General features: G+C 41.7%; 1 pseudogene; it reads left to right on the top strand.

Annotated features, from left to right (window-relative positions):
* Nucleotides 1–3,541: 3,541 nt before the first annotated feature.
* Nucleotides 3,542–17,484, top strand: part of LOC121703240 — a 29,969-nt pseudogene continuing 16,026 nt past the window's right edge.

Here is a 17,484-nt window from a genome sequence, read left to right on the forward strand (position 1 = left end):
GGAGAGGCAAGAGGATGCTCAAAGCGATCGATCATTTCTCTTGACTCTCTCTCTGTCTCTCTCAGCGTCCGCATCCGTGATATGTTTCCTTCTTAGCATGCAGTCCTTACCACGTCTGAAACAATGCTAATAGCTTTGAGCAGAAGTGACCCTATTGTACTTCTGTAAATGCTTCGGCCATTTGTCATCCCCCCCCATCCCCTGCTTCCGTCTCTGTGCCGCGCTCCTGTCGAACTGTCAGAAGTCTGAGTCATTAAGACAAGGGATGGAGAGGCGGAGGATGAGCAGCCAATTAAGGGAAACAAATTACGCTCCAGACAAAGCGCTCGTCTCTGCTTCCCCCTACCCCCTTTTGAAGACTCCTTTGAAGGGGGCGCCGTCATGGCTCAGCTCCTGGCTGTCCTTCTATCCACCCCACCCCCCCCACCGGCTCGATCCGAAAGCTGGCTCCTTCACACACCGCAGCGTCCAGTCTGTCCAGTCCACAGGGCCTGACATCGGGAGCAACAGGCAAGGAGGAGAGTAGCTGGAATCCTGCTGAGACGAGTAGGGCCATACTGACTGTATCTGCATGTCTCCAGAGAGAGGGTGGGGGGAGATGGAGGGAGAGAGGGCAGGAGAGAGATGGAGTGTGAAAGGGTATGCAGAAGTCAAGGAAAGGAGTGAAGGGGAGAGGGGATGGTGCTGCTGGTGGAGGAGGACTGCAGGGTGTGATATTGAACGGGGCTGTAGCAGGGGGTCCAGAGGAAATCTATTTGCTGTTCTTCCCGTAGAACATCCTCTGCATAGGAAAACCAAAGACTATAGCAGGTGAGTGCTGACTTCAGGAACTCAAGGGCAACCCTGGCATTTGATCAAAAGATTTCCACTGCAGTATACACATGCACCACAATTACACCAATGTCTTTCCGTGTAGAGGGTATATAAGGTAAAACTGGCGCCTCATCCTCTATGTGCTTCCCAAATGCCTTCGGGGTACCTGGGGCTTTCAATGCAATAAAAGTACTAAATAGTAAGAGCTCTCAAGACATATAAAATCACTTCGTCTTCAAATATTAAATGTATGATGGATGACAGCAAAGTGTTACTATATACTGTGTACACAATGCTTTCAATTCATGTATTCCCACGGCAGTTGTATAAGTATGCAGGTTCCTTAGCTCATCTTAACCTTTACAGGTCCCCTGACTGCAGGTTGCATATTATGAAACAGAACCCATTTTAGCTGTAACGCAGGGGAATTGCTTTCCTATTAGCAGATGATAATGTGTTTGGATGGAGTTGTAGTCACTAGGAGCACATTCAGGTCACTCCTGGTGATTGGTGATTGTGTCCCCCAGGTGATGCTCTCTCCGTCTGTGCTGATGGTTCATACGGCGATGTGTTTTCGCCTGACCTACTGCAAAGGTCATGTTTTTGTCTGCCATTGGCCAAATGCACTTTGTGAGGAATGGGCAGATTTAACACATAAAAAATTAAAAACATAACCGCTTTAACAGCATTAGAGGAACCACTACCTAACTACTATACTACAAAACTTTTACTACTATACTTTTACTACTATACTACTATAATACTTCTATTCTGTGCAGACAATGTTTTGAAAAATGTTCCTGTAATGAGGAAAAGGCATTTCCATATGAGCCCTTCAGGGCAGTCACAGTGGTAAGCTTTGGACCAAATGCTTCTGTTCCAATTAACTAGTTCTGAACCATGACTTTGTACAAGCTGTAACCGTCAGTCATTGGTGCTATTTAGTGTTACGTGAACAAAACAGTTTCAACTATATTTGTTCTCAACAACAAAAACAAAGACAATGCTCTTTGGTCAAAACTTGTAAGAAGCAAAATGTTTTGTACTGTAAGTCATGGGGTAAATTATTAAAATGGTGAAAAATAAAACTGTCCTTCTTTTGGACAGCCTTGGAGGCTTGCCTCCGACTCAGAACCTTCCTGCCCATTTGCACAATTTCATGGAAGAGAGTGAGAGGTTGCACATCTCTGCAGGTGGGCCGGCACAGTATCTGTTAGAGGCCAAGAGCAAGGGCCGCCATGCATGGGCAGAGACAGATAGGTCTGGTTGAGTAGGCATTATTAGCGGTGGAATGGCTGTGTGTGTATGTGTGTGTGTGTGTGTGTGTGTGTGTGTGTGTGTGTGTGTGTGTGTGTGTGTGTGTGTGTGTGTGTGTGTGTGTGTGAAAGAGTGTGGTGGGGTTGCCACCAGTGCTCTTGCAGTAAATTATTGTCAGATGTATTTACCATAAATAACCAGACATGCTTTCTACTGTCAGAGTGGAAACATTAACAAAGTCATTGACAGGCAAGATTTTGAAGCTTCTAAAGTTTTAAAATCAGAACCAGTGCGTGTTGCCGTATGACTAAACATTTAAGAGAACAATAGATTGTATTATTAATTGCGACACTTCTATACTTTAACCTTTACAGCATCATAATATTTAATCTGAGATTTCGACAGACTATCTACGTATGTGTTGCTTGAATATGGTTGTGTTGGGTCACAGTGTGCCCCAGCCCTGCACCCCAGCCATCGCTAGACATTCTCTATCTGGCATGGTCACTTGCACTCAACTTATCACCATACAGAGCACTCACAATGAGACCTTCACATACAGTGCAGGAAGTTATAAACAGCCTTATCTCAGCTCAATACCCCCTACACTGGCATGTCACCATTCTGTGTTTGGTGGATACAGGGCAATACAGAGCGAGACATGCACTATTGTTGTGGTCCAAGTAAAGTGATTTTCTGTGCCTTTAATTGAACTAGTTAAGCACGCTGAGCCTAAAGCAGAGCCATTAATGTTTGATGGAGTGCTACATTGCTCAAAGCTACACAATGTGATTAGTTAACGCAAATATGAAAGATCCCTGACGGCATCTGTAATCCAGGCTCATTAATCAACCTGAGAAACATGAAAGAGATGCTCCCTGATGTATTTTCATACATTCCAACATTAGCCTTCAATCAAACAGAGAAATACAGAGAAAATGGAAAATACAGTTCATATACTTGGGTGATATGAAAGGCAATTTTCAATAAAAAAATATTATGAATATTATAAATATTATTATTATAATGTACAGTGCATACACAGACACGTACTGTACACGCATGCTGTATGGAACGGCTTCATTTGTCTTTAGCATTTCTGTGTAAGAAATCAACTCCAAGCATTACCGAGTTACCGTTGCAGCGTTTACTGATATTGCAAAAAAAACAAACATGTTATTTCTGAAGGACATTCAAAATCACCAGAAGCCATTGCAGAAGTCACTGCAGTGCAGTGTACATGTGACCTGCAAATTTTGTGCTCCGAAGCCTTGCTGTTGGAGCACACAAACCTGCTGTGTCCTCCACCATGAATAGGAGATATTGTTGAGTGGGCTGCTGCATGTTAGGGTGATTATCATGTGTGAGTCTTCATATTTTACAGACCAGCCGCAGTCTGCAGACAACACTGTACTCTATTCATCATTCATTACTTTCATCACAACAGCATTGTGCTTAATTACAAAAGATTACTTGGTGTTTTGAGTATGTCTGTGTACGTGTGAGGGGGTGGGCAGTGTTTCGCAGGAGACATCGGCTTTCAAGCCGCTTGTTAACTTTTTAATTCCTCCCCAGGGGTTGGCAATCCGAACAAACCTGGATAAATAATTAAAGATGGGCTAATAGGATTGTCAGGCATGGTTTGTTATTATCGTTCTGGCGTTTGTTCCGCGGCCGCGCTGTGGGGAGTGTTTGGCTGCTGGGAGCAGTCTTTTATGGCCGTTTAGAGGCGCCGAACGGAAAACAATGCCCAGGTGTAAGTAAACATGAGAGCCTGTGGACAGTGGCCGGTGCTGGGGGAGCCATTCAGACTGAGCGGTGGGCGGTAGCGGCGTAGGAGGCGATGGTGCTGGGTGGCTTTGGCTGCAGACCAGCCCAACGCTGTCACTAACAGACCTCTCGTACCAGCATGATGTGGTACACAGTGTCATGTTGTGGGGAGGGATGTGTGAATCATTGTGATGAACACGATTGTTGTCTATGAGCTTTTTTGTCTGCCCGTCGGTCTTTGTGTGTGTGTTTCTGTGAATGTTGTCTATGGGTAACAGAGAGAGAGAGAGAGAGAGAGAGACACACGGATGTCTGTGTCTTTATTCCTGCATATTCCTTTGCTTTTCTGTGATATTTAGGACTGAAAGGAAATCACAGCCATAGTTTGAGTGTGTGTGTGTGTGTGTGCTGAAGGTTCTGAAGTTCTGAAGTTGAATACATGTTTGACTCTAAAGTAGATGGGAGGGGCATGGTGGCATACAGGTATTTACATAGTCAGCCTGTCAGAGCATATCCAGTCCCAAATCTCAATAGTCACCTCCTGCTCAACAATACCACTCTCAGTTGTGCTGTGCTTTTGTACGGTAAATGTAGGCCCTGACAGTCTCTACAATGTACCATAGATAAATATATGAGTTAACCCCAATGGAGAAATATGCCCAGTCCATTTTCTATTGTTCAGTATAATGCAAAGCCCATGTTCATCCAATGTGCATGCCCTGGCGAAATAAAAAAGATTACAATCAATACACTGCCTGCTTAACAAAGACCACATCACAATCCATGTAATTTCGCCAGCAAATCTCATATAATTTGACTGTGACAAATTCATTTTAACTGCTCTGCTTCACGTCCTACCCAACCAGTATCAACCATTCACTTCATTCGGTCACAGCCAAGCTGCTCACAAGTTTTGATCACATTGGGATCAAGCAGCTTTGAACTAAACATGGTCATTTTTGTTTGCTTAAATATGATTCATTTGCTTTTGAAAAGCAAAGAAAGAAAAGATGAGAGAAATTACTAGAAACAAAAACATTAAACAATAATTGAAAAATTTTGTTTATTTTCTTATTATTTGACAATGTGTTCTTATATGTGTTCTTTTCCGTCTGCTACAAAATTAGCAAATTTCATCAATCAAACATTTTGTCACAATAGCTTTGAAGCCTAACAAATCAGCACAAGATGCTAATGTAATGTTAATCTATTTCTATAATAATAATAATAATAATAATAATATAATATAATATAATAATAATAAATATAATCATATTCAATAAAATATCCTTCAGTTGGCCCAAGACCAGAAACCCCCTTAAGCTGTAGCATTTGCGGGGGCTGCAGCGCCCGTACCATATTGGGGTGCCCACGGGGACCCAGGTTCAAGGCTGACCCAGGTCATTTCCCGACCCCACTCCATCTCTCTCTCCCAGTCATTTCCTGCCAGTCTCTCACTATCCTATCAAAAGATATCCTTCTACAGCATTTGCCCTGGCATGTCTGCCTCTGGGGATCCGCATGTGTATGCCACAAATGTGCATGTGTTTGTGTGTATAGCACCAACATTGACCCAATCTGGCCACTGTCTAGGCATGTGTTTGTGTGTGTGTGTGTGTGTGTGTGTGTGTGTGTATGTATGTGTGTGTATGTGTGAGAGAGAGAGAGACAGAGGACTTGTGATGATGTCACTAATCGTTCCCCTCTCTCTGTCTTCCATCCATTTGGAAATGATGTTCTGACAGCTAAATAATGTTTGTTTGCTCATCCCAGCTTAATTATATACATTCTGGAGAGGACCCCCCACCAGCTGGCAGAAAGGTGGCTATTTATCTCATACTCTGATATCGCACACTCTCTGCTAAACAGGGCTGAGTGACCTACCGCCACGCCCCTGTTTGGGATGCATCTCAATTCTAACCAGAGAGAGAGAGAGAGAGAGAGAGAGAGAGAGAGAAAGAGAGAGTGTGTGTATGTGTCTCTTGATTTTTCAACTTGAGAGAAAGTTTAAATAGAGGCTTTGATGAATACTTAATATTCATCAGGTGGCCCTTCAGTGACGTTCATAACTCTGTGTTGTAGTGGAGGCAGCATCAGGCATGGATATGATTTTAAAATGCTGTAAGCACTGTCAAATCAAATGTCCCTAGAAGGCACGCACAGCATGTTCGACACACCGCTGTGCATTCTCAGGGGAGACACGCTGAAGTTGCTCAGGGGCCAGAAACTAGTTCTTTTTTTATTATTTGTTTCCTCTCACCAACTCTCTGTAAGAGATGACTTCACACAAGCCTGAGAAACATTCTATGCATCGTCATGCTAAAAGCGCACACAAGGCCACACAAGACCAGGCTACTGCTCAGAGGAAGGAGTGTGTCCCACAGCCTGTTGGGAGAGAGGGTGAGAGAGAGTGTGAGAGTGAGAGAGAGATGGAGTGAGGGAGAGAGCCAGGCTGGAGGCACTCTCTGTGAATCAGCCGCATTAAAAAGTCTCAGCGGGCGGCTGTTTTTTAACAGGCTGACCTTGCCTGTGGTTCCAGTGACCTGGGGGGATATTAGAGGAATAAATCACAATTTAATGTCTGGACCTCTCCTCTCCAGGAAGCACTGGCTGTCTGTGATGATGGTGGGCCACCCTGGAGAAGGGGTTGGGGGGGTTTGGGGGGGGGGGGCAGTGGGCGGTGGAGGTGGGAGTTGGTAGGGTGAGGTGAGACAGGGTGGGTGGGGGTGGGGGGTCAGGACACGAGACAGGGAGGCTGCATCCCACTGCTTCACCCAGCTGACAAGTTTTTAATCAAACAACCTTTATTCTCAGCTATAACCCTCAAACCTCTCTGAGTGTCCCACACAGCAAGCAAACAGAAAGGAGGAGCCTGGAGGTTGTAAAAAATCACAGAGTTGGGGGGGTGTTGGAAAGAGCAGCACATTTGGCCTTTACAGAACGCCACAGATCATCACACTTGGCCATTCTTCAACTCTGTAGACAATCTCAGCCATTCTGCTGCAAGCAATCTCTGCCATTCTTTTTTTGCACATAAATTAGGATAATAAAACAGGATGAACAGAAATGTTGTCTATGTTGTCAATAGTCCTAGTAAAATGTATACGGTAGAAGGACACAATAAATTGTGCATATCAATATATTAATAATATAATTGCCAACAACTCTAGAACGGGTGCACCGCTCCCCTATGCATTAGTCTAAACAGAAGAATTCTGCTCCGAGGCCTATCTTGGTGAGACTCGTCAGTCTTCAGGATAAGTTTAAAATCCTACGACTTGCCCGTGGAGAAAAAGAACTCAAGAACGACGACGAACGTGTCCATATCTACCCGGAGTTCAGTGTCAGTCTTCTTCAAAAGCGTTGCAAATTTGATGACATCAAAAAAAAAACTCTGTGAACTTGACATGGAATATTCTTTGCACTATCCTGCCACGCTCAAGATCATCTCCGATGGTAAATCGGTGCTTTGCAAGACTCCTGAAAAGCTTCTCCATGAACTACAACTTTTACCTGAATGATGGACTGCCCCTGTTTAAGGTACTCTAGTGATAATTTGTTGTTTGGTTGTTGTTAATGATGTTTGCTTGCTTGCAGTAGCGTATTCGGGACTTATCATATTTGTCTACATTCTGAAGCATGATAAATGACACATTTGTATATGTACTGTATGTGTATATGTATAGACCCCCCCCCCCCCCCCCCCCCAACCAGAATATTGAGACGTTTTTCTTTTCTGTTATTTTCATTAGACTAATAGGGCAGGATTAAAATGAATCCTGTGGCTGATAATGAGCCTACCCTGTTTCTTTACTTGCCCATGTAGCCTGCTGAGGCCTACGACTTGGCTATTTGTCAACTTTTATTTTCCCATTCTTCTGTATTCTATGGGTCGTCTCATGAGGTCTGTACTTAGGGAAACATTTATATAAAGTGTTTCCAGTAAATATTTGGTGGTCTGAGCCTGCATTCTTCCCCTTCTTTCTTTTTTTTTCTTTCTTTTAGTCAATTCAAGGCTATGCCTCGGTTTGGCCATTTTGTGTGGGTTTGTGTGTGTGTTATATATGTGTCTGTGTGTACATGTGTTTGTACATGTCTGTGCTCTCCACTCCCCTTGCCCCCTTTCTCCCTGACCCTCCTTTTCATTTATTTCTGAAGAATCAGTATAGGTAAAGGTTTATTTGTGATTCATTTGAATATTGGGAGTTTGACACATAAAATTGATTTGCTAAGAGCTTGGCTTTCTTATAATAAGCCCAGCGTTATCACACTTTCATGAAACATGGCTGATAGATAGATAGATAGATAGATAGATAGATAGATACTTTATTGATCCTCAAGGGGAAATTCAAGCATTCAATAATGATATTTATATCTGATGCAGATGTCAAACTTGATGGTTATACTCTGTATAAAGCAGACAGGGGTACTCGTGGTGGGGGAGTAGACACCTATATCTCCTCGCACTTATCCTCTAAACTCATTATGCCAAAGGAGAGGGCTGTACATTTTGAATGCTTATTTGTTAATAGGCTTTTCACGAAAATAAGCAGATATCCATAGGTAACATCTATAGACCAGGGGTGATTCTAGACCTAGAGCTTTGCTGGGGCACAGGCCCCCAACTCCCAATGCATTAAAAAAAAATACTGTGTACGCAATATAAAATAAATGGCTAGCCTGATTTGGACCATCACATATCTCCCCTAGGTCACAGACATCCTCCTTCATACTCTGAATAGTTTTACGTCTAGCCCCCAGTATGTCCTCATCCGTTTCTTGCCCGTCTCTCTCCTCCTCCTCCTGCCTGGTATTGGACTATCCAGCCTGTGCTCTTTCTCCCCTCTCTTCTCCCTCTCTTCGACCTTCTTCTCCTCCTCCTTCTCCTCCTCCAGCACTCTCTCCCTCAATTGTTGTAGCAGCCACTATCCAGCAACATCCAAACACATAGGCATAAGTAGGCCTATACTCACTGCATGAATTTAATAGGCTTTCCTACTAACACAAGGGAAGCTTATTTTTAGTCAAAATTGAGATATACTTCCCTCCCATCCCAAGATATACTTCCCTCCTATAGACATCCTGGCAATACTGCAGTTCTTTGTATCTTAAATAGCCTACTAAAGCCTTCATACTGACTTTTGGTGATAATTTGCAAATGTAGCCTATAATAATCTACACAGATGGCTACTCTGATTCTGTGTATATTATTATAGGCTACATTTGCAAATGCAGCAAACTTATTTAAGTTTGCCATTAAACCATTGATCAAATCACAGCACTGGCTATTACCAGCATAAATCTTAATTTACCATTAATGTGGGCAAAATTATCATACCTCCCTCATCCTCCTCACTGTTCCTCTCCCTCTGCCTCTGTTCAGGAAGACCAGAAGGCTATGTTTAGTTTTACAGTAGGACAGCTTCACAAACAGTATAGGCTACTTTTAAAGGACTCTCTCTACAGTATACGTATAAATCCTTATGTAGCGCCCCCTAGGCCTATCTCCTGGTACTAAAGGGCGTTTCCCGGGTTCTTAAACTAATCCCAGTAAAGTATATATAATATATAGAATTCTTGCTGACCTTCTGTTTAAATGTCTGTTTGTGTCTTTACATGTACTTTGAATAAATAACTTTTTAACCCTTGTATACTTACGTGTGTGTAACTGACTTAAACCATATTCACATGAAATAACATTTACATATGCAATCTATTACCCAATGGTATCTTAACACTAAGTAAACACTCAGAACTCAGTTATGAAAATGTTAAATAAAAATAGTTTACTGAATATAAATATTCAATTTACCAACAGAATGAATTATCAATATAAACAAAAAAATAAGATACAAGTGTATCAATGGAGCAAAGTATTCAACACATACTTTCTTAGCAAATGTAAAAGAAATCAAAATGTTACACGTACCTCAAATACCTCAAAATGCAGTAGGAGCTTAGAAACTAGTAGGCTACATTAGCCACACTTTAACTAACAGTTAACAGTAAGCTTAAAGTACAGTACACAACACATTAACATGAAAACACATACACACACACGGGCCCACGCGCACACACACACATTCACACGTGATTCACCCACCCCAGTCCTAGCCGGCAAATGAGCTAAAACCTAGCAGCTAACCGTTGCAGGCCTGGAGCGTCGCTTGTGGTCGGCGTGGCCAAAAACAAATGACCCCTTCACTCCGTTAGAGCAAGAGAAACAAATAACGATACCTTAATCCCAAGTGGTAGGTTTCCCGTCGAGTCACTGCACCGGCACAGGCAGGCAGTCTCTCACACGCAATGACCATGGACTGGCAGCTCACTCAATGACAGGAATCCTCTCGGTGACGAGATGACAACTTTTCCAAAACGTCAACTACAAAGTCTTCGGCTTCCAAGTTCACAATTTAGTCCGACTGGCAAAATATACGTTTGTCACGTTCTATTTCAAAGTTTAGTCACTTAAGCACGGAGCAAGTCCTCAACGTAGCTTCTCCTCAACTATCCAGGCTCCTCTCACGCGCGGTTTGCAACCTTTCACCTCACATGTAATTCCATGCATACAAAAGTCATACAATGAAATATATTTTTTAACACAACATCAAAATATTACATGTTACATTATACATTTCACTTTGCCAATGAAATATTTTTAACAAAAACTCTTAGAATGAATTTAAACACATACATGACTTAAACACAGTTGTGTATCAAACTACAACTCCCATAATCCCTTTCACTTACCCAAATTGAATGGAATGGAGATGAACTACAATAAGCTTATTTCTTGAGCTTACTCCTAAATTCTAATATTATATAACTTCAAGATAATTTTAGTTCTAATGAGCAATTATGAACTTTATTTAATCTAAGTTATGTAGCACTTATTGATTTAACTTAAATGCTTTTTAGCACTGCGCTACACTTATTAATTGTCCGCATGTGTGCATGCAACCTACGCATGGTGTGAGTGTGTGTGTCAGGGAGAGAGCACAAGCTGGTAAACTGTTGCTAAATTTAGGCTACAATGACGCTAAGCATTGAAAAACAGATGCTAGTTATGTGGGTAACACTCTCTAACAGCGATCAACTTGTCATTTTTTCTGTCAAACAAGTTGTGAATTTGTTGTAACATTAAACAGGGGACGACTTACTCTATGCTCAAAGTGATGTAACGAGCTCCAGCGGATTCCACAGTGTATGTGTGTGCAGTATAACGAAACACTCGGAAGAATCATGTGAACGATTTTCATTGGTTGTTGCGTTCAATCTTAGCCAGCTACATAGGCAGGGATGGATTACTGAACGGGCCTACAGGGCCCAGGCCCAGGGGCCCAAGGGGTCAGGGGGCCCTGAAGCCCAAGCCTTTGCATGGAATCATTGCCTCAATATCAACAAGTCAGGATGTAGGCTATGAATCTGATTGACTTTAGTATTGTCCATCCCCAAAATGCACCAGAATACAGGAAATCACATCAAACAATTTTAAACATTTCTGGGGGAGGACCCCCAAACCCCCCACCCACATATATGTTAGTTACACACAGTTAACACAGTTAGTGGGGGGCCCTTAATACATCTGGGCCCAGGGGCCCGAAAGTTCATAATCCGCCCATGTACATACGTAGGTGCTATTTCCTGATTGGCTATTATGGCCCCTTTCTTTATTCCTTGTTTTTTTTTTATTGGCTGGTAAGTGACAGGCTCGAGCCATGATTAAAGCAGGCACGGAGATGCGCTCATGAATGCCATTTCCAGCTAGAGCCGCGCTAGAATTTTACTGGGGCACTGGAGACTTTTACTAAGGCACGTGCCCCAGTGAATAAGGTCTAGTGACGCCCCTGCTATAGACCTCCAAATTCTCCTGTTGAATCAACAAATTGTATTCTTGCTACTATTAATAACTTCAACCTGAATTGGCTGGATCGTTCATCCTTTCATGAGAAAAAATTATTTAATGGTCTAAACCTTACTCAACTCATTACTGAGCCGACTAGGGTGGTTAACAAGTCCAAGTCTCTTCTGGATTGGATTTTGGTCACCCACCCAAATAGAATATCTCAATCAGATTGTTTTAGTGATCACTCAATTGTTTTTTGTGTTTGGAAAATAAGTCTAACACGACTGCCACCTAAAGTAATTAGGATAAGGCAGTACAAAAAACTGAACACAGAGGCTTTTATCCAAGACTTAAAGGAGAATTCCGGTGTGATATTGACCTAAAGTGTGTTGAAACATGATACCAAGTGTGAACATATGTCTCATAGCTCATCTTGGCTTGTCCCCTGCACTCAGAAATCTGGCGCTAGTTAGCCGATGCTACCAACAGTTTTTCGATGGGGGTGTCACAGAAAGAACTTCTTTCTCTCTGAGGTTCTTAAAATCATAGACCAACATGCACCTTGGACATCTGTTAAGGTTAAGGGTAGTCATTTACCCTGGATTGATGGTGATTTAATACATTTATTTAAACAGCGAGATAAAGCCTGGGCCAGTTACCACACGACAAAGGATGCTACTGATTGGGCAGAATATAAGAAATTAAGAAATGCCTGTACAACCAAAACAAGGAATGCAAAATCAAGTTACTATAAGCATTCTTTATCTGACGACTTTAAAAACCCTAAGCAATTCTGGAAGAAACCTAACTCTTTAATTAACAAAAAAACAAACAATAGTCTTCCTGACAAACTTAGAGTGAACAATAATGTTATCACTGATCCTACTTCAATGGCCAATGCCCTCAATGAACATTTTTCCTCCATTTGTTGTTCTCAATCATCTGAGGTCACTTGTTCTAACGTAACAGATACTGTGAACAACAGCTCATTTTCGTTTTCAACAATACATCCCTCTGAAGTCCAGCAGGCAATATCAGAAATAAAATCTTCTAATGGAGCTGGTCCTGATGGTTTGGACATCAAGTTGATTAAACTTTCCTCTCACGTCCTAGCATTTCCACTCTGAAATTTGCAAAAGTTACACCACTACATAAAGGTGGTGATTCACTTGATGTCAACAATTATAGACCGATTTCCATAATCAGTAATGTAGCTAAAATATTTGAAAAGCTTATTTTTAAGCAACTGTCTAAATACGTCAATGACTTCTCCCTCTTGACTCCAAATCAATCTGGATTTAGACCTAATCACTCTACAACAACTGCCCTTACAACATTTACCAATGATATTTATTCAGCACAAGATAAAAACTGGTCTACTGGTGCAATTTTTATTGACTATGTACAGTTTGCCGTTCCAGAGTAATCCGGTTTTGAATTTGCAGCAACATGCATGTCAAATTTGGGCTTTAAGTTTTACAATGTGTTTAAATTGTTCTACATGTTTTCATAACAGGCCAAATACAAAATAAATGTTACAAATATCACCTAGATATCGGTAAATATTAAAATCAGAAGATATACAGCTGACTAGGAGTTTGTGTAAGTAGCCCTAATGATCACAAAATGCTAAGCATGCATCTACTGTAGGCTATTTCAGTTTCTGAGCTGTGCTTAAATTGTTCAATACATGATTTCCTAACAGGCTAAATATAAAATAAATGTTAAATATAGCCTAGATATCTGTATGTTTTTGTAATGTTTCATACAGTGATGCAGGTCTACTGCTGTGAATAGGCTAAATACAACTTTGATCACGTTTATAGCCTACTACTGTATAGTAAACTTTGGCCTTTGTGCCCTGACATGTGGCCTTTGTGCCCCCCACCAAATATGCCCAACTGAAGGCCTTGCCCCTAAAATGGTGAAATTCCAAACCTGTATGTGTGTATATGTATATGTGTGTACAGTATATGTGTACATATATGTATGTCTTTATGAATGACCTTAACTGTTGAATACCTAATGGTTGGAATTGGGAGGGTATGGGTGGTTTTGGTGTGAGGGAGAGCTTTTGTCTTTTGTTCGTCTGTATGTATGTATATATGTATGTATGTATGTATGTTTGTAATGTATATTTTTTCTTTCTTGAGGTCCCCTCGAAAACTAGATGTTACATCTCAAGGGGTTTCCTCTTAATAATAATTAAAAAAAACTCCCTACTCTTGAACCCAGAATATGCCTACTGTATGTCTATGTATTCCTCTGACAGCTTGTTGAACTGTTACCTCCACTTCACCATGTAGTGCAGTTTAGGTTGTCAAGAGGGTGTCTTTATCATCCTCATGAAGATAGCATACCGTAGGGTGGATTAATGTTTGTGTGAATTTATGAGCCATTTTTTATTAACTGTTTTTCTGTTGTTGGTTTATGTTCAGCACTGTGAGATGTCCTTGTGCAATTCACTCCTGCTCTTTGCATATTTCACCAAGTAAAAAGGTGAGTTAGTAGTTAAGGCCAGAGGAACAGCATCATGCATTTATTTATTTAGCAAGCATATATATTTAAGTAGAGATATTTAGACTATACATTTTGTCTGTGTCCTTCCCCCAGCCCCCCTCAGGAGTAAAACCTTTGGCAACTGGCTCCACCAGCTGAGTGGGACACAGCGCTGCCTCTGAAAACAAAGAATTGGTTTCACATTTCAACTTTTAACATTGTGTGTAACATTCCTTCCCCCCTTTATTAGTTTTCATGGCATACTCTTTTTGACTGCATGTGCTGGGAAGAGGAGCTTTTGTTTCATCTCAGTGCTCTTTTACATTCAACCCGAGTTCTGCTTTATTCAAGTAAGTGCTTTTATGTGCCGTCTCTTGGATCAGCCCTTCTGCTAAGACAGAGAGAAAAGCCTTTCCATTTTTAAGTTGTAATGTAAAGTGGATTTTCAAGCAGGCCCTATATGAGCCACCTATAAAGCACTGAGCAAGGGGTTAGAGAGAGGACAGGGCGGACGTCCGGAGCGTTCGCCAGCAAGCCGACCGCACATCCAAAGGCCTCCGTCCTCAAAAGACAACATTGTCATGCAGAACTAAACCTCTCAGAGCGATGACAGTTTAATCATATCGCCTTCGCTCGCTCTCTCTCTCTCTCTCTCTCACTGTCTGTCTCTCTCTCTCTCTCTCTCTGTCTCACTGTCTCTGTCCCACTGGCTTGGAACTCTGTATCAACCTCACAGTGAATCACATGTCTGTATATGTGCCCACAGCGAGCAACCATGCCTGTCTCCAGCTCCACTCTTCAATCTCAGGCAGTAAATATGGATGCAGTTGTTGTATTTTACAGCCATTAAGACCATTTCTCTTTCAGCCACAGTTAGATTCGGACTCATTTCCCCCCAGCACTTTAGACGTACAGGAAAGTGCAGAACACTGCCTCCACTTATGTGTTTTAAATGCAGAGTCCGGGAGACAAAAACTGATATTAATGGTTTTCTTTTCCAAAGCCATGTCTTATGAAATATTGATTTATTTCCATTATGAAAAGTGCATCTCTCCATGTCTTTGTGGTGGCAAGGCGAAAAACCGTATCAGTCTTTCTACTAGGGCCTTTAATGACACTGTTATAAGCTATGTCCATTTGTAGTTATAAACTTTTGTAATTAAAGGATACCGGTAGTTATTAGTTGAACTTAAGTAATGTTTGCACACTAACTAGTTTGTAATGGTGATTTTTCAAACATGTTTTCTTTTATGTCCTTGCCAATGTCAATTACACACATGTTGTGTTACACAGTATAACAAAATACTGGACACTCTGTATTTTGTATTAGAGATCTGTTAAAAAACAATGCAAGTTGTGTTATTTTCAACACATTTGTTTTAAGAGAGTTGATATGTTGTCTTTGAACTATTCTCAATTAAATATAGAGTTGACATGATTTGTAAATCATAGCATTCTTTTTTATTCACAATTTACAAAACGTCCCAACTTTTTCAGAATCCGGGTTGTAAAAACAATGATCTAGCAGGCCAGTGTTCCTAGCATTTCACCCAAGGGGCAGTGGACCTGCTGCTCATGAAGAAAGTTATCGTCATACTTAAAATCATGCCCACACACACACACACACTGACAATGACATGTTAAAGAGCTCCATAATGACTGCAGGCACCAAGACTGATGTAATGCACTTCCATATCCACAGGCTCACTAATTACAACATAAACAGATGAGATAAAGCATAAACACAGTCACATAGACTTTAGGCACACACACCATGTACATGGAAGACATGGACACACACACAAACACACACAGCAGACAAGTAGAAAACCAGCTAAGCACAAACACACATGTGCACATGCGTACATGAAAGAAAAACACACACACACACACAAACACACACACACACACACACACACACACACACACACACACACACACACATAAAGTAACCAAAAACTACATCGCTGCCAGAGACAAAATAATCTCTCATTTCCTTGAGCTGTTTACTGAGAAAACAAAGCACTGAGTTTTGACAGAAGAAAAACAGTTCTGATCAAAGTGCTGCAAACTCTGAAGGAAAACAGGGAAACAATAAGAGCCTCTTCAGCTTGTAAAGTAACTGAGGTATTCAAGGCTCAGCTATCTGAAATCTAGCCTTGCACCTAACCAAACATTTAGACCAAATGATTTCATCCTGATCAAAGTTATCATTAAATTAAATTCAACACACTATCTGAAATATAAACTATTAGCATAAGGGACAGATTGTAATGGCACAATATTAACTCTCTTTCACCTTCAGTTTGAGGACGCTTGGGGCTTAGGGTTCCCCTAAAGATGGGACGGCCAGGAAGTCCACAGGTCATTAAGCATACTAATCACTTTACAATGTCTAAGGAGCTGATACAGATATGGATATGGATGTGGATGTGCTTTGTGTGTGTGTGTGTGTGTGTGTGTGTGTGTGTGTGTGTGTGTGTGTGTGTGTGTGTGTGTGTGTGTTGTGTGCTTGTGTGTGCTTGTGTGTGTGTGTTTGTGCGTTTGTTTGTATGTGTGTGTGTGTGCGTTTGTTTGTATGTGTGTGTGTGTACTGTATATGTGTGTGTGTGTGTGTGTGTGTGTGTGTGTGTGTGTGTGTGTATGTGTGTGTGTGTGTGTGTGTGTGCATGTGCGTGTGTACACAAGGTGGTGTGTGGAGAGGGAGGTGAGTGAAAACTGAGAGCACTGAGACTCCTCTGCTGACGTTTGAGGTGACTATTGTTCCTGCTGTGGTTTGGGTTTGTTTGCTTGTTCTTCACATACCTAAGAGCCAAGGGCGGCTAATGATGCTTTCAAAAAAATAAATAAAACCACCGCAAATGGAAATTAGGCTCAAGTTATCAGATCTTTGATCGTGCAGCATTGGGCCGATGGCGGTGGTGGGGGACATGGCAGGATGATGCAGCAGTGAGCATCAGCCGCTCCACGTTCAAGGCTTTTGAGAGGAAAATTGGATGAGGATATCTAGTTAGTAACGGCATTGCTTATCAGATCCAGTATTCCAGTAAGTCAGAGGAACATGCAGGCTGTAGAGAGAGGAGAGGCGGGGGAGGCAGAGAAGGAAAGAGTGTGTTTGTAAGAGAGAGAAGGAGACTGAGAGAGAGATACAGAACGAGAGAGGGGAGAGGAGCACGAGCATGATGATGGAGGAATTGAAAGAGGGTGGGAAAAAAAAAGAGATGTTAACTGTCTTTTCAACAAATACCTTCAAGGGCAAGTGGAATATGAACTTTGTATAACCTCTTCCTCTTCTTCCT

Source organism: Alosa sapidissima, chromosome 2 (assembly GCF_018492685.1).
Source record: "Alosa sapidissima isolate fAloSap1 chromosome 2, fAloSap1.pri, whole genome shotgun sequence".
NCBI classification, from domain to species: domain Eukaryota; kingdom Metazoa; phylum Chordata; class Actinopteri; order Clupeiformes; family Clupeidae; genus Alosa; species Alosa sapidissima.